The 25,846-nt window shown below is 32.2% G+C and overlaps 1 pseudogene; it reads left to right on the forward strand.

Annotated features, from left to right (window-relative positions):
• The window catches only part of LOC128174025 (uncharacterized), a 62,996-nt pseudogene that overhangs the window by 16,666 nt on the left and 20,484 nt on the right, over positions 1 to 25,846 (forward strand).

Consider the following 25,846-nt stretch of genomic DNA (forward strand, 5'->3'; position numbering starts at 1 on the left):
CAGTGCCTTTGCCTGTAATAACACTACGTAACTATCAATTTTGTACTGTATGACCCATAATACAAATGTCGCCAAATTGAGGTGCCAGCGGGGCTTGCTTATTTATATTTAAATATTTAATCGTACGATGGCTTAAAATTATATAAATATAAGTAATAAGGTATCATTCTTTGAATATTATGAGGTGATAATTTCGGTCAAGGCGTGATCAAATCTATCATAAAGCCCTTCGGGATTTATTGGATTTAATCACGCCCAGACAAAAATTATCACCTCATAATACTCAAAGATTGATTCATTATTCCTTATTTATATAACAAACGAAAAGTGAAATGTGTCTTTCACCAATTCAATGTATCAGCTTCTAAACCAGTCAATCTTTGAGACTCATTTCTTTTCATCAAGTTAAATATGAAACATCGCGTGGCATGTTATCAGACATGGAAATTTCAAATCAATCGGTGAACAAACGAGCGAGATATCAAGGATCAAAGTTTGCGTGTAGCAAAAAAAAAAAATTTAGAAATCTGATTTTGTTTTCAAAATAATAACCTTAAAAATCAATATCGCATTTTCTTCAAGACAATATTTCCCTATATTGAGAACATATCGTTGACTAGAAGAACATTTGTAGCTTTTTTAAAACCTATGGATACTTTTACTTATTGTCTTATCCAAATTCAAATACAGAAAACCTTTTCTGAAAAATTAGAAACTGTTGCAATTTATTTTATTATACTTTCATGTTAAATACTGAAATCTAATTGGTTAACACACAGTTGATAATCCGTTCTATTACCCTCAGCGTTAGCTACACACTTAGAAACGGGTAACATAACGAATTGTTACATGCGCGTAAATTATGCGCGCATGGTTCGCCGTAGAATTCACGTCATTTTTGTATAAAAGCAGTAAAACATTTTCTAATATTAAGACATTTAGTATAATAAAACAAATAGTGCCTGTTTGGGAGGATAACAGTTGAAATAGACACCCCTCGAAAGCCATTGTCAACCTTCCTCGGGGTGTCAATTTCAACTATTACCCTCCCAAACAGACACTATTTATATAATATACTGTACTTAAAACATATAGGTAAAACCTTCAATAGTCTATGATAAAGAAAAATATATCTTGCTGATCGAAGCAATTTTAATTACAAACCTAAACAATGTAATGTATATAGCTATATATTATTTTCATATACAACTATTTTTTTTAATTTTATGCTGCAATGGTAAAATTTTGCTTTTTCTAATCGCTATGTCCAGTTTTCTTCAGATCATGATAAGACACATTATCAATTTTTGAAAAATATCTAGCAGCGCATCATCACTTAAACTTTGTTTCATTTGAATCTATTGATATTGACTTTGATGAAAATCAATTCTTTTTTTTTTTTAAATATATGATAAAAATTAATAGCAGAGAGATATTACACTTTAATAGACTAAATGAAGGTTTTTTAGAAACCGAGGGAAAAGAACGTTTCAAAAATGAGTATAAAAATAAAATATTGAAAAAAAAAATCTGCTTTTTCTATTTTTTTTTCTTTTCAAGCATTTTAAATGAATAAATCGTCACTTAAAACCTTATGAACTAATAGGCTAAAATATGTTTTTCTTAAAAGACACCACCAACGGTATTTGAGAAGAAAAGTGCGTTTATTTATTTTTTAGTCAACATACGGGATAGAACTTAACTGTTTAAACCGGGTTTTATATTTCTTAAAAATGAATACTTTGTCTTAATAAAATGTTATATTATATCAAGAAAACATCTTTACTATATATTACGATCAGCTACATAGAAAAAAAAATAAATGGAAAACGAGTATAAAGTTCATTTAGCTTTATTTAGCATATTTAGTTGTTGGGGTTTTTTTTAATGAAATACAAATTAATGAATTGAGCCCCGTATTTTTCTGACTTATTGTTGACTTTTTTGTGTTGGTACTTAACTAGCTTTATATATGTTGGCATTACAGATATGTACCTAAACACTACTCTAAAATGAAAAATAAACAGGATAATAATCCTTCATAAGATAATTGTTTCTTTTTCTTAATCATGGTTCAGGTTTTCTTTTTAATTTGAAATTGTGTGGACTGCTTAGCTTAATGATTTGACATTAAGTCTTTAAAGCGGTAAAGAAGGCCGATTTGAGTTTTGGGGGGGGGGGTTTGGACGGAAAAACTACAATAGTTAAACTCGTTATTGTTCGATCATATGTCATCTATATCAAATCTAGTTTATTTCCGAAGTGTCAAGAAAATTGACCCTTTGGTTCTATTTAGGGACCACCTCAAAATATAAGTACATTTACTATAAAAATAAATGAGTGGTTTTCCGCACTTCCTAGCAGATCAAAAATACTACAAATGGGTTTTTTTTCCTCTTTAAATTTCTATAGGTGATTATAAATAACATTTTCTACATTACATGTAAAAATTGCTAAAATTGTATCGTCCGTTTCTTTTGTAAAAGCAAGCGCAGCGAGCTCTAAGTACCAATGTGCACGAGAAAAAGACCGAGCTAAACCTACAGATTCATCAAACAAAATGTTTGCCCACATCTGATAATGCTCTCTAATTTCTTTATCCCTGGTGCTATGCCAAAAATTGGCCGATATTTAACTCGTAATTTACGTTGTCTTGAGGTTTGAGGACGCGTTTTGAGTACCGCAAAAGCTTTGTTGAGACCCTAACGGAGATGGCCAACGTGTGACTATTTTTATAAACAAAAGTTTTCAATTGGAATTTGAACAACATATATTTTAAGCAACCCCCCTTTCCCCTCCCATACCACCCAGGTCTAGCACCTGTGGATTTCGCTTTGTTTTCTTATCTAAAGTCAAAACTGCCTGAACAGAGATTGTTTGACCTAAATGATGTACAATATGCCACAAACGACATTATACAAAAACTTGACATATACATGTAACTGTAAACAGATGCAGTTAATAATGGGTTAAATGACAAGAAAAGTGTGTGGAACTAAATGGTGTTCACTTTGAAACAGAGTGACATGTTTGCCTTTGAGTTGCTTGATGTCACCTTACGTCGTGGAAATATGAAATGGTGCTCTGTAAATCTATTTCGTGTAAAGTAAAAATCGCTGTATATACGAGGGTTGTCTTAAAATAATGTAGACAGGACATATAATTTATAATCTGATCACTGCAATTTCATTAGACTTCTGTGTTTTCTTCAATGACCCTTTAGCAAACAATGCTGAAAAGTTCAAATCTGTACTTTATTTATTTCTCGAGAAAATGAATAATTAGTAACAACAAGTTTTGTCAGGCGGCGCAATGTGCGACGTCGAAAATTTCCAGTTTTACGTTGTTGCTAAACCCTCCACATCGTTCACGATAACATATACGTTTTATTTCAGAAAATGTTTTAGAAAAAATATTATCTTTGAACATGTACTCTGCGTGCACATTCAATATATATTTCTAGTTTTGTTTTGTTTTTTAATATTTTCTAAGTACAAACGATCTGTCGGCTCCAAACTTGCCCTGTATTACTTGTTGTCTAACATCCGTCTTACCGAAATGTGTCGTTCAACATTTTGACATCCATTGATATCGTTCGGGGTTTCTTTTTTCCACTTATTGTCATCATACTTGTTCAAATATTTTCAATGATGTTTAACTACTTATTCACAAAACGCATTTCTCATCGATTTTGTTAATTTCATTTACTTCCAAAGCCGCGTAGCATTTATTTCATGGTCTTTACAATATTGTATCAGTTACTGCTGCGCCGCCTTAAACGCCGACAATGTCATTTTATTACCAGTTAACTTTTCAACTTGTCACAAAACGCGCTATAAAATATTTAAAAGTTTTGTTATAGCCAAAACATTTTCTGAGTAAATGAAAGAATTATTATCAAATATCAGTGTATGTTTTATTTGAATTTTTTCATTCGAAAAGTACTTTTCCGCCCAATTTTCAATTCATTATGTTGATTTTAACTTTTTGTTTTTGACATTGCGCCACATGTCGAATTTCTGATCTAACATGCTTTCATTTCACTAATTTAATCTCAAACAATATTCAATTTTTAAACATTATTTGAATGCAAATTTCTTGAACCCTTTGTGGCACAAATTTCATCTTCCTTTGGCTTCGATTAACTGAATAACGCCACTTGTCTACGCTATTTTGGGACAACCCTCGTATATAAAAAGAATTAACGCCAGTCGCCGTGTTTGTTTACGTATTTTTTTATACAAATGTTAACTTTGTGCAATAAGTCGGCAGTTGGAGAGCGACAGTTCTACTAGGTTACATTAATATTTGATGCATTTATACTTTCATAGCATTGTAGTGCCCCTGGACACTCGAAAAAATTAATAGCTAAAACAAAAGTTTTATTAAAGGCCTTAAATCAGTACAGCAATTTTATAGCATTTTATTCTTGTTTTGGAATGATTTGAAAATAAAAAGAAGATTGTTTTCTGGGTTTGAGCAGAGCATTGCTTTAGATCCTTAAAGCAAATATGATGCTTAGTAAATATTATCAAAGTTATACGTTTTTAAACTGAATCTGAATTTCAAAGTTTAACATAATGTAAAAGTAGGGCTGTTTAACTATAAATATGAAATAAAATGGGTAGGGGTGGGATCTCTAAGGGTTGCAAATATATTTGTTTCTCGCAAATATATTGATTTTCTATACAACTTCAGTAGACAGTAATGCTTATTGCCTAATTGTCTATTGACCATGAATCCGAAGTTCTTTTTGACACGCTTGCTTTTTAATAATTACCAATTTTTGGTGGATGTTTTGAGGTTGAACTTAATATTTATTTTGGTTAAGAATATAACTTTTTGTCAATCCAAACAAGAAATTATTTTAAAAAAAATAAACATTTCACATCAACAAAAATATGTAACTCTTCGCTTGTATAGCGAGAAGCAAACACTGGTTCATTATTGTGTTTCAACAGTTTCATAACAAAAAAAAATACATAAATAATAATAATTTATTAATAAATTCTTCATAGCATTGAAATCTCATAGCAACTCATAAAAATCGCGTACCATAGCATAACATAAAACTGTAAAAGATATGCATGAAATGACTGTTCGCTATATGGGAACGATTCCTCTTTTCAGTAATAAGAACAGTCCTGCAAATGATTGTTTTCTAGATATATTTCAAATAAATCAAAAATCCAACTTAATGAAAGAAAATCCCTACAGGAAATTCAATGTGATGCAAATTTACTTTAAAACTCTTCTGCAAACGAAAATTAGACGATTTTAACTCGTGGAAATCGTACCTCTTTAATTGCTTTTTAATTGCAATTCGCTAAAGATTACAGTACCTGTATATGATAATACTTTTTTTTAATTTCAGGAGACAGTGTCATCAGTTTCAGTTTATTTCACTCAACACCATATAATGGTACAAGAGGTACATAAGAAGACCAAACATATTAATGACATTTACATATATACAATATAGTTGTAAAGTTCAAGAAAGTAAGTGGGGTGAACGAACAGTATGATTAATTTTTGAGATAAAGAAACACAATTTTCTTAATGTGATATAATCGACTGAAGACATAATTTCATAGAACATTTTAGTGTTAGAAGAAGAACAGTAATATAAATCTAAAAACTGACTTCGTAATTTACTTAATGCCTTACATTCTAATATAACATGAAATTCATCACCAAGTTTGATACAATTACACAAATTACAATAACGGTTACTTCTTTCAACAAAATCCCACCTTCCTATTTCAACAGGAAGATGATGATTTGTAGTTCTTAACTTATATTTTTCTTAATTCACTGGGTAACAAGAGTAAGTAGCGTTCACATTCAAAATTTGTTTTAGAAATTCTATATATAACACCCTTAGTCGATTCCTGAATATCGTTATGCCATTTTTGTAAAAAAAATTATCTCTTAACCTTTGGTTAATGGTTATCTTATTCCAACTGGAGTTATAATGGTATGATTCATGATCATACCATTAATTTGAAAGCCCGCATTTATCTAAAACATTTTTTTAAAGAGCATAGCCATGGATTTAATATGTGTCCCCTATCAAAAAGAATACGTACATACATATATATGCTTTTGCTTAACTTGTTTTCACTGCTATTGATTATGTTGGCACAGAATGAAATCGTTCTAGTTAAATTGGTTATATACAGAGGAAATCGTCCAGTTTCACCATATACCATGTAACTAGGTGTACAACTTTTCAGATTAAGTATATGTTTCAAACATTTTAAATGGACGAGTTCAATAATCTCAATATTTTCATAACCCCAAAATTCGCATGCATACAATAAAACTGGTACAACAATTTCATCAAATAAATTTAACTGAGTCAATAGGTAAATTAAAAGTTCTTATCTTCCTTATAACTCCATACATGGATTTCTGTGCTTGCTCACATCGCCGTTTTTTGCTTTGAAAAATGAACCAGTTCTTGAGAAAATTACACCGAGATAATTAAACGCTGGCTTCTCTAGCGCCAATCCATTGATATATCAATAGGCACGTGATGTCACAAGCTTTTATTAGAACGTATGTACAAGATCATGACGCGACAACGTGGTCGGTCCGTTGGTATTGGAATAACGCGTTCGAAAAGAGAGAAAACAAAGAAAAAAACAGTTGAAAAAAGAACGTTGTAAAATGAGAATCTTTATACCACTTTAAGGGGTTAACACTTATTAGAAACTTCATGTTTAACTATGAGCTCGTCGGCTTCTGGCTATACAGACAGGTGGGCGAAACAGCGTTATGTTTTCTTTGTTTAATAATAAAGATAAAGGAAAAGTACATTCAAGTCTCTAGAGTATGTACTGTTATGTTTTTAACTTCGGCGCGACCACAAAGTAATCATCTGTATACATTCAAGTCTCTAGAGTATGTACTGTTATGTTTTTAACTTCGGCGCGACCACAAAGTAATCCTAGATCATTTATTTCATATCAATTTTTGTTTTAATTAAATGCTACGGCTAACATTTGTAGCATTTCTAAAATATATGGATCCTTTTACTAATATCTTATCCAGAATTAAAAAAAGAAAACCTTTCTTGAAAAATTAGAAACTGTGGCAATTAATTATGTACTGTATGTAGAACATGTATGTAAAACATTCTATAGTCGCTGACAAAGAAAGATAGCTCTTGCTGATTGAAGCAATTTTTGTAACAAACCTGAACAACAAAGTGCAATTCTGAACTAAAAAGCAGCGCTTCATTATGTTTTGTAATATGAATTGGCAATGTATATGATTATATATTATTTTCATTTACAATTAATATTTTAACTTTATGCTGCGATGGTAAAATTTTGCTTTTTCTATTCAAGATGTTTAGTTTTCTTCATATCATGATTAGAGACATTAAGTTATCAGTTTTGAAAATCTAGCAGCGCTTCATCACTTTAGATTGTTTTATTTGAATTATTGATATTGACTTTGATGAAAATGAATATGAATTTTTTTGTAAATATATGGTAAAATTAATAGCAGAGAGATAATACACCTTAAACATAATATCAATATTAGAAAATAAATTTCATGGTTACCAATTGAAAACGATCGTTAAAAATGTTCTATGTTTCTAAACCCAGAAGCAAAGCGCCAGAGGCCATGTTGTTTCAAATCGTCTTACATTTATGAAAGAATATCTATATATCTATCTATCTATCTATCCATCTATATATCTATCTATCTATCTATCTATCTATCTATCTATCTATCTATCTATCTATCTATCTATCTATCGATCGATCGATCACATCATTCAGCCATTCATTTAATATTCATCTATATCTTTTTGTTATGTTTTTTGTTTTGATTTGTTTTGGCTTTTTGTGTTTCTTTGATTTTTTACCATGTCATTCAGCGACGCTTTGACAGTAACGTAACAAACTTTGGACGGGTTTTAGGAACAATTTTGGCATTCATTAGGACACCTACTGGTTCAGTCAGTATTGTTTTCCAATCAAATATCAAAGAAACACATGTAGGTCTACACAATCAAAGCAATCACACATAATATCACTGTGTCACAGGTTGACGGTGTTTAACTCAGTATTTTGAGCCCTTTTTCGGTCACTATTGTTACGTTTATATCTCGTTCAATTTTACTGTAGTCATTTGTTATATACTTTTGTCATTTTTCACACAAAATTTATTGTTTTTAATGGTTTTAAACTTTGTTGCAATAAAACAAATCGTTGTTTTCTTACTTTCACTGTCCTCTGCAAATATCTTGATTTTAAACTTATCTGCCCTTGATTGATAATAAGACATAAAATAGAGGGTTTATCTAATATTGTAATGAGTAGTGTAAGAGAATACCTGTACTATAATTAAAAGTATTCCTCTCTCTCTCTCTCTCCTTCTCTCTCTCTCTCTCTCTTTCTGCATGTTGCCATCTTTTTTTTTATATAACATAAAATACAGGTCAGCATAGGTAGCCATTGATCGTCGTAATCCAGTAACTGATGTTAACAATTTACACGTACGAAAGGATTTAAAAAGTAGATATTTCAGTGAACCACAGAACCGATTATCTTTTAATATCAATCGATAAGAATGAATTAAAATCGATATGGACAGAAACTGCCTAGATGAATACGTGCTATCTAACACTTTACATATCGGACGTCTTGTGTTCACAAAGTCACCTGGGGTTTGAAATCACGTGGTAAATTATGATATTCAAGAGGTCAAAGTATACCGTTTACAACAGAAAACCGCGTAACCAAGGAAAAACAGTGTTTTTTTCTGTTTTAACATTGGTGCAAGCGTGTCTATTGTTCTCCTTTCAACATAAGCTTATATCAAAAAATATACAGCTACCATTAAAAGAGTTAACGGTAGATGAACATGCGCTGACTCTGTGTTAATTCAGTAATTATATAAAAAAAAAGTGAGCGTCCTCATTATTCCCTGGAGATTCGAGAAAATAAAATGACCCCTACCTATGAAAACGACTTCGTTCTTTGTTAATATGAACTTTATATTGATGTAATTACATTTCTACAATTAAGAGAGAAGGCCCATATTAAACATTTATTTTGTCGCAGTTTTTAAATGTCCTTAAGGGCAGACATCCTTTGTTCGCGAAATAAATCATAAAATCAATGTTTTTCTGCAAGAAGAGAAAATACGTGTAATGATGTACTTTTGATTTAGTTTTCTATTGTTGATGGTTAATGAGTATAAATATGTCAAATACTAAACAGTCAAACTTCGTTGTATCGAACCATGTATGACTGTTTAAAATCCTCGAGATGTCGCGTATTTGATATATATGGAGGAGATAAAATACTTAAAAAATAAGTGGTTGGGACTTGTAAATTACTTTGAAATATCCATTGCATTCAAGATATCAGTGTTCGAGATATCGAAGTTCAACTGTATTCAAAATTGTTTGATGCAAAACGTAACGTTAGGTTATTAAATTTTATTTTCTTCTTAAAAGATAAAAAGGGACTTTATAAAAAGTAATAAGTTAAAAAGGTTTGTATTTTTTGATAAATCACACTAATGATGTTTTCAAGAAAATCAAATTGAATGGGATTTCCCTACTTTTTTTTATATTAAATATAACATTAAACGATGTGATTCACAAATGTACGAAAATACAATTAAATTTTGTGTGTGTATTGCAAAGAACTAGGTACAGTTTCAATCATATTTTGCCCTGCTTAAGAGTGATTTTGAAATATCACCAAAAATGGAAATGTAATATTTATTTACACAACAATATCCATAAATTATGAATCTATAAATAGTTACCTGATACGACTTTCACAAGGGTTATTTTAACGTCACAAACAGTGCATTTTCTCGTAATTTTAATAAAACTGAGCAGAAGACACTAATTTCTTGATGGTTTTTTTAATAGAAAACTATGTCCGCAGCCGTCGCCCACGATGAAACTCACATTATAACTTAACTTTATTACGTTAATACACATAAAATATATTAATGTTGTTGTTGGCAACGGCTGCGGACACATTTTCCTCTTCAAAAAACTATGAGAAAATGTGCCATTTTTCACAATTTTTGACTAAATCTTAGACATTAGCCGAAATGTTAAAATCATAATTATTTACAATAGATTAGATACAAGTGTATAACTTGGCATTTTATATACACATATGTTCAAAATTTTATATGTGTATTTTCATGAGGTTTAAATACATTTTGAATTTTAGGGGACATATTAAAAGAAACTGTATTTTCTTCAAACACAAACACTAGCACATTTTATCAGAAATACGAAGATTCTTTCATTAGTGGTAAATCTACACATTATCAGCTCTCTCTCTCTCTCTGCTATTTCTGCCGGGGTCGACCACCCGAAGTTTTGGTGAATCAAAAGAAGTTCTGCTTTTACTCTAAAGTAAGACTTTTTTTGCGATTTGATTTTAATACATGCATTGAGAGCCAAAACAAAACACACAATGCGATAAATGTATTATAAGAAATTATATAATTCCAATCTCCGATTCTTCATTTACCTACTTCTAATTCTACTGCTCTGTGCTTTGAGTCGTATGGAATGTTGGTTGTAACTAATGGTTGCATTGTTTAACACTATTGTATTCTCAATGTGTGTGTAACATGTATATGATTACACTACCACAGTCTAAAAAATACAATATCTTTTGAATCAATATACACTATACGTATAGTCAACGCTGGTTCCACAAACGCAGAGCTAACAACTGGTTCAACCAGCGCCATGACATATACCTAAACGAAATCTTTAAAAGTGAAATCATCAATCATTAAATCTAAACGAAAGGTGGCAATCATTTCAGTTCTTATTTTGCTGTATTTGTTTTATTGAACTTTCACAATTCTTATATCAATTCAATTATTATTCACAATTCTTATATCAGAGTATAAGCATAGTGCATATGGTTGTAATATATACATCAACAAATATCATAATAGTATTTGTTTGCCTGTAAATTTGATTATTAAATATAATGTAAATGTAGATATTGGTATAGGTATTACTCCCTAAAAATGTTACATGGTAATGTAAGCAAGTGTTGGTATACATTTTTTTAGATGGAGAGAAAAAATCAAAAGTGCAAATTAAAACAATGCATGAAATATGGGACAGGGACATTAGGGGGAGAAAAAGATGGCGATAAATGTTCCAAACGTTGAAATGTAACTTTCCAAAGAGTATCAAACACTGGCAGATATTTAATACAGTTTCTGGGTGCATTTTTTTTAGATGCATGAATAGAATAATTGTTTTTTCGCCTATGAATAACCCTATTATCATACTTTCCAAAAAGGAATAAATATTTATCAAAATTTGATAGTTTGCTGTAAATTTATTTTCAAATCTTCCTGTCTGTTCGTTGTTAAAAAATTGATTTTTCCAAAACATCGATCTGTAAATGTCGCTGGCTGGTTCTTTGTATTTTCAATAATGAATATTATTTATAATTGACTGGGATAAGTTAGAAAACATTTCAATCCTGATTGGTTCTACCAACATTTAACAACAAAACGCAAACGTTTCACTGCATACATGACTACACAGAATGAATACATATCATTAAAAGATAATCAGTCAGTGAAAACTTTTGATAAGTGTCATTACATGTGCATCCGTTGTTAATCAATGCTTATCTGTTAATCATTTCAAATCCTTATATCTCTTTCGAAACACACGACGTTTATGTGTGGTTACGGTTCTATTTTAGAAAAGTGATTGTTGTATCCTTTTCTTAAGTGCTAAGAGAAATTTCTTTGTGAAAAACAGAGAAAACAATTGCCTTCCCATTACTTGTAATATCGTTTTGAATATGGACTAGAAAAAACTGCAATTTTCAAAAGCATAAAATATCGTGACTGTAACCCATTAACTCTTTGTTGATAAACCCGTGCAAGAGAATGTTTCTTTCTTTTGTTGTTTTCGCCATTCTATGGATGCCAGTAACTGTACAATCGGTTAAGAAGCGATCTTTTTTAGCGAAACCGAGCTGGGACGATAGAATCTCAAACATAGAGTTTGTAGCAGAACATCAGGCTCCATCGCGCTGTACATGCGCTGCTATGTGTGACATTAACTGTGGATGTTTTGGGTTCAACTCACTGGTAGAAAAGTGTCGGATTCATCGGTCATGTGACCTCGTGAACATGACCTCAACTGAAAATGGCTGGAGATATTACCAAATTAACCGTAAGTACTTTTTCAATTAAAGGCCAAACTTTTAACAATCTTTAGCTTGGAGATTGTAAGCTGATTTTTGTTTAAATAAATGCGTCCGATAACCGTATTTTATTTCGGCCTAAAATAAGAGTAATAAAATGCAATTTTAGTCAAACATGTATTTCCTGGCACAGATTGAAATTTTTAAACAGTATACTAGGTTAGAAAGATGGAAATCCACTTGATGATAGATTAAGAACTGTAACAAAACACCTTTCTCACTTTACTTTAAAATTGGGCTATTTCGTAAGGTAAACGGTAACTGTCGCCTTAAATATAACAGTAATGTAAAGCATATGATTTAGATACTGTATAACTTAGAAGTCGAGTGATGGAAACCTTTGATTTGCACGCTATTTTAATTCATAGATACAACAGCCATTTAATTGATTACTAGAACCTTTTATCTGAAGTAATCCCACACCTCAATGATTTTAATCAAGAATTTTTGAGAAGTATATCGTTGCAATATTCAGACAAAACATATTAAAATTAAGGATAACGGGGGGGGGGGGGCAGGTTTCATTCCTCTGATCATGAGTGATGGCCAATTTAATTTGAACTTTCAGCACTTCTTTATCTAAGTTATGGTCACAAACAGATTTGGTGGGAAAAAAATGTACGAAGCTGTCACATGTCACACAGAAACTATATAATATGTTACAAACCTATCAAATTAAAAAAAAAATTGAAAATGAATAAAGTATAATGAAAAGAAATTTTAATTTTGTCCAAAAAAAACCTTCCGTATGAAAATATAGTCATTCCAAAAATCTTTTTTGTTCGATTGTTTCTTAATTCAAAAGAATTTTGATTACGAATGCGGTGTACTAATGAAATAATTATCTTTTAGAAATGATAAAATAAATAAAATCATATTCAATAAAAAAATTGATAATATGCGCAAAGATATCAGCATGTCTGTATTGATATACCTTGAGATAACGGTGTAGGTAAAAAAAAGATGTAAATATTCATTTTGTTAAAACCGAGGAAGTTAAAATACGTTTTTTTTTAATTTTATGATTTGTTTTTTTTTAACTTCTTGTTTATTATTTCTTATGACATGTAAAGATATTGAATTCATTTCTATTATAATAACTTAAAACTTTAAGCGCCACCAGATTGTAAGGGTGTCAAGGAGTCCGGAGAGGGCACTTCAGGAGTGTACGTCATTGATCCTTTTGGGGGTCGACAGCGGCTGGTAACTGTCTACTGTGATATGGATACAGACAATGGGGGCTGGACGGTAAAAGTTATCTATCTATCTATCTATCTATCTATCTATCTATCTATCTATCTATCTATCTATCTATCTATGTCGACTTTTTTTTTATCATTTTCAAACCTGTAATCTCTTGTTGATACTTTGAAAAGAAAATCGATAAAATTATTGCATTTACTGCTCATTGCAGATAAAGAAGAGTCATTGTTAATTTTTTTTTAAATTCAATTAATAAATGATTACTATTCAAAGCAAACATAATATTGATTCAGTTGTGTATTATGATAGCTTTATTTCCTACAGGCCATTCAGCGCCGCCTGAGTGGTACCATGAACTTTAACAAAACTTGGACGGAATACAAGAACGGCTTTGGCGATCCCCCAAACGCTTACTGGATTGGTCAGTAATATTACCCAATAGAATTTATTGAATTATTTTTTTCAATGGGTAAATAAAACGTCAATCAATATATGACTCAGTTTGATGGCAAAGAGTTCATACAATTATTACAGTCAGCGTTTGTAAAAATTGAAAACACTGCCAGTGGTGTGTTAAAAATACATCCGCTTTTTTGATACCAAGGCGTATTGTTAGACCATAGAAAACCACCAGCGTAAATAGCATATTTTTTTCAGTATGTTCGTGGTCGTATTCAAAACGCTTACTTACTTTGGTCGCACACATTGGACGTTTGCTATTCCAGTGATCGTTCTTTATTCTTAATTCCGATCCTAATTAGATATACAACGCCTGTGTTAGTACGTTAGTGAGAACGCAAATGATTTTTTTAATTCACGAACTTTTTTGCACGCGAAAGTATAAAAACTTAATACTGCGTAATATAATCGTGGGAACAATTCAAAAGTTAATAAGTTATTGCTCCTCTCTTCAATCTGTAAGTAATACTTGACATGGTTTCAGATAATTGTGAATAGATGACGCCAAAGCTTTTAGATAACTTTTAAGAGATGATGAATTATCTAATGATTTATTTGAAAGATGCATCAATTTAAAGCAGCTTGTAGGGGTTTTTTGTTAAAGTAAACTTTTTGTTATATGTTAGAAATGTATACATTGTATGAAGTAAATAAACATGTTTGTCACTAATTTTTTTTTTATTTCTGATTTTAAATAAAAAAATTATCAATGATTTTTATTTAGAGAATTAACGTAATGTAAACAACGTTTAGAATAAGTCAGTAGATTAATTGATCTATTTGATGATACTATGTTAGAAATATTTTTTTTTTCATTCCATAAATAGGAAACGACGTCATTCATCATCTAACAAATCGACAGGCGCATTTCTTGTATGTGATTTTCAAATTCAACAATGGAAGCATATTTCACCAGAAATACGAAGACTTTTCCATTGGTGACGAATCTACAAACTACACGCTCCACCTGGGAGGACCAAACACCGGAAATCTAGGTACGAAATTAAAATTGCTTATTCGAACTACTCATTTCGCTTTTTTGGCTAAATGTATAGTGTATATATCTTTCGTAAAATTACATTTTTGATTCAAATTTGATGCAGAATACTTACTTCCTAAATTCGAATCGAAAATATAAATCTGTGTTGGCTTAAGAGACCCTTAAAAGTTCTCACAACGTTTTCTATCTCATGCATTAGTTTTCTGTTTCCATGCAATATTTATTTAAATCAATGTATATTGTTGATTTTCTCTTTTGGTTTAATTGCCGATATTGATTCATAATCGTTAAAACTCATTTTCATTATTGTTAAATATTATTCACTTAAAACGTAAGTCTTTATTCACAAAAAATAACTAATTAGATTCACTTTGAAATTTGATAGATTAGTTCTTAAAATTTTCCCATTCTATCTTTGTACAAAGTCCAGTTTCTTAAGGGAAATCCATAAATCAATATTGTCTAAAATGGCCAAGACCATCCAGTATTCTTATATCTGAATCGAATACTAGGTAAACATACCCAATTCATTGGGTTTTTCTCTTAGTTGTAATTCGCTCATAAAAGTTTACAGATTACAGTATTTATTTTTTTATTTCAGGAGACAGTATGATCAACACTAACATCTCTGGCACCAATCTGAACGGTATGTCGTTCAGTACCATGGAGCGATACAAGGGGAATGTTAACTCTGCCGCTTTTGGTGATGCAGGATGGTGGTTCAACAGCTTTCATGTCGCCTTCCTGAACGGACCGTGGCCCCCGGAACATTGGTACTTCCCCTGGTATCCGACCATAAGAAGTGTCAGCAACATAGCGGAAGTCAGAATGATGATTAAACCGACATAGATACATAATGAAATGAAATACTGTTAACTGACTTTTGTTTACGTGCGAAAAGTTTGAGAGGCTCACTGAAGCATCGCTGTCGCAAATATTTCTTGCTGCCTCATTCACAAAAAATATTACGATTAATTTTTATCGTAAGTGAAAACTTAAGTTTTTGCTGATTTTCACAAAAATTCCGATGATATTCTTAAATATTCGACTAATATTTATCTGAAGTGAAAACTTAAACATTCTAATGAGATTCTTACAGGTAAAATTTGTCGCAACATTACAATAGCACATGTATACGATGTACCCTCTGGCACATGTAAGTATTTCAAAACTTTAAAAAAAATAAAGTTCATCACCCGACGTGAAATACCAAAATAAACAGCTAAATAGAACCTTTTTAGACACACTATACCATTATTCTGCATTATATAGCAGTCATTGACAGAAAAACAAAGAAATTAATTCTCACAAAAAATTTACAGCAATATTATTTTCTTATAAAAATTTCCTACATCACACCAAAGACACATTGTGATTGTGGGTCATTTTGTGATTCATACTACACCACATTAATTTCCTTGAATGTTAGTGATGTATCGTATAAGTTTTTAAGTCTTTTTTTTATTGAAAATTTTGCTGTACTTGTATTTTTCTACTCTTTTATGAGAACAACCAAATGGATGGAGATCGTTGCTAGGGAAAGAAAAACTCGTAAGTGAAATTTAAGTGAAACCTGTTACGAATGCGTTCGTCAAAAGCACCGACGATTTCTAGTAGAAGATTCTTAACTTAAAATCTTACGCAAGCGCTGTAGAGTTTTTAAAAAAAAAAAGGCTAAGTGCATTTTACCGGTATGTTGCGAAATAAGTCGTTCGTTTGCAGTACATTAGATACAGACTCTACGTGATTACAATTTTAGTGATAGTCTAAATATTCATATTGAATCGACTTCTTTAAACACGGGATGAATCTCTGCCAACTGATATTTAGTTGACTGATATGTGACTGAAAGGTAACTGAAAAATGGCTGAATGGCATAGCTTCATCCTTTGAAATGTGCAGTATGTTGGGTTTTGTGGTGTGGTGTTTTTGTTTTTGTTTTTGTTTTGGGGGGGTTTTTTTTGGGGGGGGGGGGTTGTTTTTTTTTATTTATTTACTATTTGAATATAATTCCTCTTCAATTTATACTACAGAAGTAAAAAAAAAAACAATAACAGAGTTGTTCACAAAACTATTATGTTATAATGTCACATACGATTTCTTTTCATTTTTTTTTTTTGGTAAAAAATTAAAAAAAAAATGGCATCGTAGGAAGGCTCGATAGTCGTGGTCATTTTTATATTGTATTGATCTCCTTAACAAAAAAAGAACTATCATAATAATCTATCATAAAGTCCTTCGGGCTTTATTGGAGTTTATTACAAACTTAGTAATAAATACATGTTTTTTGCATATGTGATACAGATTACATCACAAAACTCATATCGGTCCCCGGGACTGATACAGGTTACATGTACCAGCCCTGTGCTGATACGGATGCGTATCACACCTGGTTCCGAAGTCCCCTGCCCTTTTCTGTTTCTGCATTTGTGCATGTTAACAAACAAAACAAAAATTCATACAGTCAATTTTAATTAAGGTTAATTTTCAAACACGAGGAAATTCCGGTTCTGTAGCTGTATGTTTGGTAAATCAATAAGAAGTCATATTACTATTAAATACATGTACAGACTAACTTCAAATAATATTTGAAATTAATTTGTTCAACTTGAACTTTTGTAGAATTTTATAAATAAGTATAAAGTAAATATAATAATAGATACCCTTTTTTCATATCACAACCTGTATCAACCCTCGGCCAATATCATACCTTGGGCCTTGGACTCTCAGGCTGATATTGGAATCTCGGGCTGATACTGGCTGTGATATGAAAAATGGTATTTATTATTCTCTATTTATCATCACGCCCCAACCGAAATTATCACCTCATACTACTCAAAGATTGATTCCTTCTTCCTCTCTTAAGGTCAAAATTTATGGGTTTATTTATGGATGAACAAATCATATCTAAAATTTTAGATACATCTGATGGTTAATTTGATGACCATTGAACATCCTTAAGGGTCAAAACAATCTGTCCTTCTGTAGTGTTTTGCAATTATATTGTTATCAGGCAAAGGATTTAAATCATTGAATTAAATTGACTACAATTTAACATCGAACAATGTCTATTGTTTTAATATTTTTGCATAAATATAAATGCTGCTAAAAAAGGCATACTGGTATATGTTTGACGTTTATAAGAATTTAAACCCTAAATGACTAGAATGAACAAAAAAAACCGACCACACTGTGATTTAACGATAAATAAGTTGGAAACGGAAGACCTTTTACTGATTTAAGGTCTTCCGTTGAGCCGTTTCCAACGGAAGACCTTGTACTGATTCTGATGGTAATTCTTCATTATTGTTATTCTTCATCTAGGCGTTTTTTTAAATATTAATAACTCTTTTGTTTGTCAACCGATTTTATTTATGTTTTCAGGGTGTATTGTAAACTATATGAATTTTTTAAGTCACAAAACGATGAGGAATCGTAACTTCCTGGTTCGAGTTACCCCTCCGATTTTGAAAAATTTAGGGCATTCGTTTCCGGACAAAGGCTCCGAAATGGTCCGTTGCAAATAAGTCATAATTAAAAAATCTTCAAAATTGACACTTTGAATGTTGTCCTCTGATTTTTGTATTTTAAATTTTTCCAATTGTACCGCTTGAATTATTTCATCGAAATCTATGTTTTAAAAATTGCTTATTTTTACTCATGTTTTTGCTTCGTATTTTTTTAGCTTAAAATATTTTCTAATTGCATGTAGAACAAAAGTTGTGCATAAATAAAAGGGCTTTCATGTGAGACCAAAAAAAAGGAACTTGCCCCTTCAATAAGGTATATAGGCGCCCGAAAAGTCTTTGCTGTGTAACTAAAAAAATATATGCTACGATAGTGAAGTGGCTGGAAAAGTTGTTTTTCATTATTTTATCAATCTAATTGTAATATAGTATTGTTTGGATATTGCGTAATAGGAGAGTTAAAAGCTTCACATGAAGACATGCATACCCGCTTTCATTTTGCTTATAGTGAATAGCTCTCTATTGTAACCAGATAGCCCTATATATATGAAATATAATTTTGTTATTGTATTCACCTTTACGTTAATAAGTCATTAGATGGTTCTGCACTTGATACAAGATACGTGTATGGTGAAAAATGTTAAAGGTCATTGACCGAAAAGGACAACTGCGTAGTTAGAATTCGTGGAGTCGATGGAATGCCCAAAAAGAATAAAACTCTCAATGATGATTGGACTTTGGAAAGCGGTGAACGGATGCAAGACCCCTAATTGTCATTAACCTTTAACAATGAACTGTGACCCGAAAGGATGTATTAACAATCGCTTATTCTATATACTGAATTTTATGGTTACGATTTGATTAAGAAATTGTAGATTGATGTTATACTATTATACTATAAGTGTGCTTAATAAATATCATGAACATGAACTGACTTATGATTTCAAAAGTTCAAAGAATAACAACAGAAGGATCACATAGACTTTTATGGATAATTCGAAGTGCTATAATAATTCAGATCAGTAACATATGGCAACTGTAAATGGGTATGATATAAAAGAATTTAAAATTTAATGGAACAATCGGAAATACAATTTGCGGGGTAAGGTCAAATTTAAGAAAATGAAGGGCATGGAACAGGTCGAAAATTCTCAGAAAAAGGTCAGGTAATACAAAACGCTTTTGAAAAACAAACTAAAACAAATTATGAAACAAGGTTGTATGGAACTAATGAACCTCTACACCGAGTCCCAAATCAGGATAATGATAAAGATTTTTTATGGGTCGAGTTAAAGCTAGAACAGCCGCACTTTAAGTGCCCCTATCTTCAATGATAACTCCTTTTGAAGGAGATGCTAGAAAATTCAATCAGTGGATAAAAGAAATTGAAACTATATTTTATTGTCTGGGAAAGAGGGTCATGAAAGCCCATGATCGCGTATATTACGAGTAAAGGTTGGGTAGGGGACTATATAAAAAAATATTTGGACGAAACAGACGCGTCGGAAGAAATGCCCTCGTGGAACGATTTAAAAGAATCTTTAAAAAACAGATTCGCGGATATCACCGACTCTCAACATGCATTATCGGTAATGCGCAGGACGCGGCAAAATTTAAACAAAAGTGTACAGTTATTCGCGGAACGGTTGTTGCAAATCGCGGAAGACGCATACAGTAAAGATAAAGATACCAGTAGACATCTTTTGCGATGGTTTGACCTTTGACTATCTCAGAATGAAAATCCTTAGAGAAAACCTCAAATACTTGGAGTCAGCGATTCGGGTAGCCATGCCCGAGCAAAACTTAAGACAAAGACTAGCTATAAGAGGGTCAAGTATAACAAATACTACACAGAATGTTTCAAGGCTTGACACTATCACGCCTTTATCAAATGAAAGATTGGTTAACTTTTCCCGACAGAAAATAGACAGGAAGAACCAATGGAGGTTGACTACACGAGGAGCAAAGGGTGTTTTAAGTGTAAGGAAATCCCCAAAGTGAAACTGCGTAAACCAATCCCCAAAACCTCATAAGAATATATCTGTTAGCAAACAAAAGCATTTAGAGAAAAATCTTGCTATGATAACCGATGTGATTAAAGCAATTGTATAATGTGTTGTAAATATAATTAATAGTGAGTAAGTTTGCTTTGTACAGTACCGATCAGACCCAACCTAAGAGATAGTAAACCCCAACTACACCCTGGGTTTACTTTCTGGGTTCACTCTGGGTTTACTTCGGGTTTACTAGAGTGGGCCCAAATTAAACCCAAAGTAAACCTAGAGTGGACACAGAGAGTAAACCCAGTCAGAGGTATACTCTTGAAAGCAGACGATAACTGTGTATTTGGAATATACAAAGGGTAGGAATTACAGGCAGTAGGATGGTTAGATAAAATACTAGTCTGCTTCACACTTCAGTGCATAGAGTTGACCTCAAAAGCAATTTAGTAAAGTAAACCCCGAGTAAACCCAAAGTAAACCCCGAGTGGACCAACATTTTTAAAAAGTAAACCCAGAGTAAACCTAAAGTTAACCCAAAAATAAACTCGTTGGGGTTTACTTTCTGTTAAGTTGGGTCTGATCGGTACTGTATATATTGCTCGCTTGTGAAAATGTACGATGGTGTGACCCTTTGACATCTTGACTGATAATGAAATACCGCGGACGTGACACGTTTGAAATATCTGAACCTGCGACTAAGTTAAGAAACCGTAAAACCGAGTTATTGTAAGAAATTTTAAATTATGTTTCAAATAAAAAAAAATGTTACGATAAACATATTAAATTTGGGACAGGGATGTTCTGGTTTTCATTGTTCATTATTAATTCCTCCGTACTACAATCGAGAAAGTCAATTTAATGTCTGACTCCTTTCAAAATTTTATTGATGGAATAAATATACTAGCGGAAAAAAGAAACTGTGCATTATAAAATTTAGTATAATTTTTCTATATCTATTGTTTGTATTTACAATATTTTAACAATCGTTAATGATATTGTTTTTGACAATATCGGATGGTAACCGTCCGGGTGCACGGCTTTTTCATGGTTAGTGAGCACCTGTTGTTTATTGAAGAGTTTGTATGCACGAGTTTTACGGGCCAATACTGTTTGAAATAAAATCTGTAAAAGATTTGTTTAAACTTTTTTTGGTAAGGAAATCACTTTAGTTTCAAAAAAATGTACCTATGTCATGCAAACGACTTAGCGAAAACCAACGTAATCGTGCTGTTGGGATGCTGCAAGCTGGAATGGCACAGAATACTGTGATAAGACACTTTGGAGATCATCGGAACACCATCTAGACATTATGGGGACGTTTTTAATAATCTGGCAACACTCAGGATCGACCGCGCTCTGGGCAACCTCCTGTGACGTTACGTCACCAGGACAACCACATTAGACTTGTTTATCTGAGAAATCGTTTCCAGACAGCAAGTTTGACCCGTAGCTTTCCAGGGCTACGACCAATTAGTCCAAGAACTGTGCGTAAGCATACGACCAAGACGTCCAGCAGTGCGACCAGTACTGCTTCAACGTCATCGTATCGCCAAAATAGCGTGGTGCACACGACATCTGCGATTCAGAATACAGGACTGGGCCAATATTCTGTTCACTGATGAATCTAGCTTTCATTTTGATAGCAGTGACGGTCGTTGTAGGGTGTATCGTCGCATTGTGGAACGTTACCAGGACGCTTGTGTTGTGCAACGTCGACAATTTGGTGGAGGTGGTGTTATGGTGTTGGGTGGAATATCAGCACGTGGAAGGGCCCCTCTACAAATTGTCAATGGAAATCTCATCGGCGTACGCTATCGAGATGAAATTATTCAGCGTTATGTGATACCCTTTATACAGAGACATCAAACTCACATCACTCTGTAGCAAGACAAAGCAAGGCCACACGTTGCACTTGTAGTCAGGGACTTGTTTGTTCAACAGAATTTCGATGTCTTGCCTTTGCGAGCTGTTTCCCTCGATTTGTCGCCGATCGAGCACGTCTGGGATGAAATCGAAAGACTTTACGCCGTTTACCAAATCTGCCAGTGACATTGACTGATTTAGGCCAGGCTTTAACCAACATCTGGAACAACATCCCTCAAGCATTTCTGAACACTTTAGTGGCATCAAGGAGGCGTCGCTGTCAAGCATGCGTGAACGAAAATGGTGGACACACGCGTTATTAATTTGGTAAATCAATTTTAAATAACATTGACTTTCAAGTGTGCTGAAGTTGACGTTATTCGACGTTGACATTAATGTGTTATGAGATGCAGTTACGAAAACATGTGTTAACAGTATTACAAAAAATAAAATGTGTTTATTGTAATTTTCAAATGTTTTTTTTTCTTATATATTAAATAATGCAGAGTTTCTTTTTTTCCGATAGTATACATACACACTTTGGGATCATCTTAACGGCAAATTTCCAGGGATATAACACATTAAGATTAGTGATGAATTAAAAGATATTAAAGTTTACCCTATGGACACACTAATGGCGGAATTGCCAGTAAACAATGAACTACAACCTATGGAATTATCAACAGGTGTGGAAATTCTTTGGTTTTATGTATTTTTAATTTTGGCAATAATGATTATTTTTGGAATTTGTATCATAAAACGTAAAACTATCTAAAAGTTAAGATATATGTGCCGTGGTTGCTGGTCGGGTTGTCGAAAGGGGGGTGGTGAAGGGATAAGAAAAGTTCTGACAGAAAAGTTTTGTCTGGTGAGAATCCTGATCAACGAAATTCCCAAGAGACTATTGAAATGAAATCACTAGTAGAGAACGCTACTACCTCAACGAAACCTCGCCGACATGGAAAACCACGATGATCACTTGCAGACGCTCACGCTATGGAACCAATAACTGAAGAATTAGCATACCAGTTGACCGGAGAGAATAGGAACTCCGAATATCCGAGGCCTGAACGCTATGGACCAGGCCCGGACTTGGCATGAGAATACCTTGCAGAAAAGACGTTGAAATAGAGGAACGCAGTCGATGTTCTGCGAAGAGCCAACTATCCATCCGCACAGGAAGTGCCGTTGATGTGCTAATAAAAATGGTGTATTCAATATGTTCCAAAGTGTGAATAATGTAAATTGTTTTTGATATAAATATGAAATGTTATATTTGAATTCAAATGTGGTGAGCTGTGAACTGCAAATGGAATTCATCGACTCCGAATTACGCAACGTTTTCTTATTTATCGTTCCGATCATTCGAAATGGATGCTAGTGTGAGAACCAATAACTTAAGTTTAACGTTTATGTACGCTGGACTCTGTAACTTTTATATGCTTATGCTTATGTATTTTATTATAATTCTAGCGACGCTTTTGCTTGAATGAACATTTAATTATGAACATTATATGTTACGTGTATGGAACTGTGGACATTGGACAATCCTGAACGCATTTATGCAATTATATTTGACTTTGATTTTTTTGTATTGATTATGATATATATTGATTATTATTGTTGTTAAAAGTATATTGATTATTATTGACGGTTTGCTTTAAATGCCAAAAAATTATTTACAATCATGTGTGAAGTATACATTTTTGTTGCGGACTATAATTGTGTCCCAAGCTGGTATAGGAAATTCGTTACTTCATTCGACATCTTGACATAAATGTTCTAACCGGTGTGTCACCAGGAAGTTCATCTGACCTAGAGGAGTTTGCAAGGTAATTTCTCACACCAGTCACTTTGCGAATGAAATCTCCCTGGGGACATCATAAAACAGGTGTAATAATCAATTATTTCATTAAATCTTAGCAGAATTCAAATTACACACTATCCGTATAAATTCAAGTCTCAAGAGTGTGTACTATTATGTTCTAAACTTCGGCGCGACCACAAAGTAAACCCTAACAGTGCTGCATTGAGAACATATCAATTACTAGAAGATCATTTACTTGATATCCGTTTTTGTTTTAATAAAATGTTATGGTTTACATTTGTAGCATTTCTAAAATATATTGATCCTTTTATTAATATCTTATCCAAATTTAAAAACAGAAAACATTTTTGATAAATTAGAAACTGTGGCAATTAATTATGTACTGTATGTAGAATATGTATGTAAAACCTTTTATAGTCTCTGGCAAAGAAACATAACTCTTGCTGATCGAAGCAATTTTTGTTACAAACCTGAACAACAAAGTGCAATTCTGAATAAAAAAGCAGCGTTTCATTATGTTTTGTAATATGAATTGGCAATGTATATAACTATATATTATTTTCAGATACAATTAATATTTTAACTTTATGCTGCGATGGTGAAATGTGCCTTTTTCTAATGAATATATTTAGTTTTATTCATATCATGATTAGACACATTTATTTATCATTTTTTGAAAAATCTAGCAGCGCTTCATCACTTTAACTTGTTTCATTTGGTATTGAATTTGATAAAAATGAATATGATTTTTTTTGAAAAATATATGGTCAAATTAATAGCAGAGGGATTTTACACCTTAAACATAAAATTTCGCAAATATCAATAATAGAAAATAAATTTCATGGTTACCAATTGAAAACGATCGTTAAAAACTTTTTTTGTTTCTTAGCCCAGAAGCAAAGCGCCAAGGACCATGTTGTTTTAAACTATTCTGACATTTATGAAAGAATATCTATCTATCTATTTATCTAGCTATATAGCTATCTATCTATCTATCTATCTATCTATCTATCTATCTATCTATCTATCTATCTATCTATCTATCTATCTATCAGTTGATCACATCATTCAGCCATTCATTTAATATTCATCTTTATGTTTTTGTTATGTTTTTTGTTTTGATTTGTTTTGGGGGTTTTTTTTGTGTTGCTTTAATTTTTTACTATGTCATTCAGCGACGCTTTGACGGCAAAGTGACAAACTTGGGACGGATTTTAGGAACAAGATGGCATTCATTAGGACACCTACTGGTTCATTTAGAATTGTTATCCAGTCAAATATCAAAGAAACACATATAGATCTGCACAATCAAAGCAATCACACACAATATCACTGTCACAGGTTGACTGTGTTTAACTCAGTATTTTGAGCCCTTTTTCGGTCACTATTGTTACGTTTATTTCTCGTTCAATTTTACTGTAGTCATTTATTGTAAAGGTTTGTCATTTTTCACACAAAATTTATTGTTTTAATGGTTTTAAGTTGTTTTCTTACTTTCACTGTCCTCTGCAAATATCTTGATTTTAAACTTATCTGCCCTTGATTGATAATACTGTGGTTTCATTAATTTTCGTGGGTATCAATTTTCGTGGATTTTCTGAAAACCACAGTTTCAAGGATACGTAATTTCGTGGCCAGTGATCCTATCAATACAAAATGTTAGTTGAAAATGAATTTTAATGAACATTTAATTTCGTGGATCAACTTATCAACGAAATCCACGAAAATTGGTGTTCAACGAATATTGATGAAACCACAGTAAAACATAAAATAGAGGG

This window comes from Crassostrea angulata, chromosome 2, assembly GCF_025612915.1.
Source record: "Crassostrea angulata isolate pt1a10 chromosome 2, ASM2561291v2, whole genome shotgun sequence".
In the NCBI taxonomy this organism is placed as follows: domain Eukaryota; kingdom Metazoa; phylum Mollusca; class Bivalvia; order Ostreida; family Ostreidae; genus Magallana; species Magallana angulata.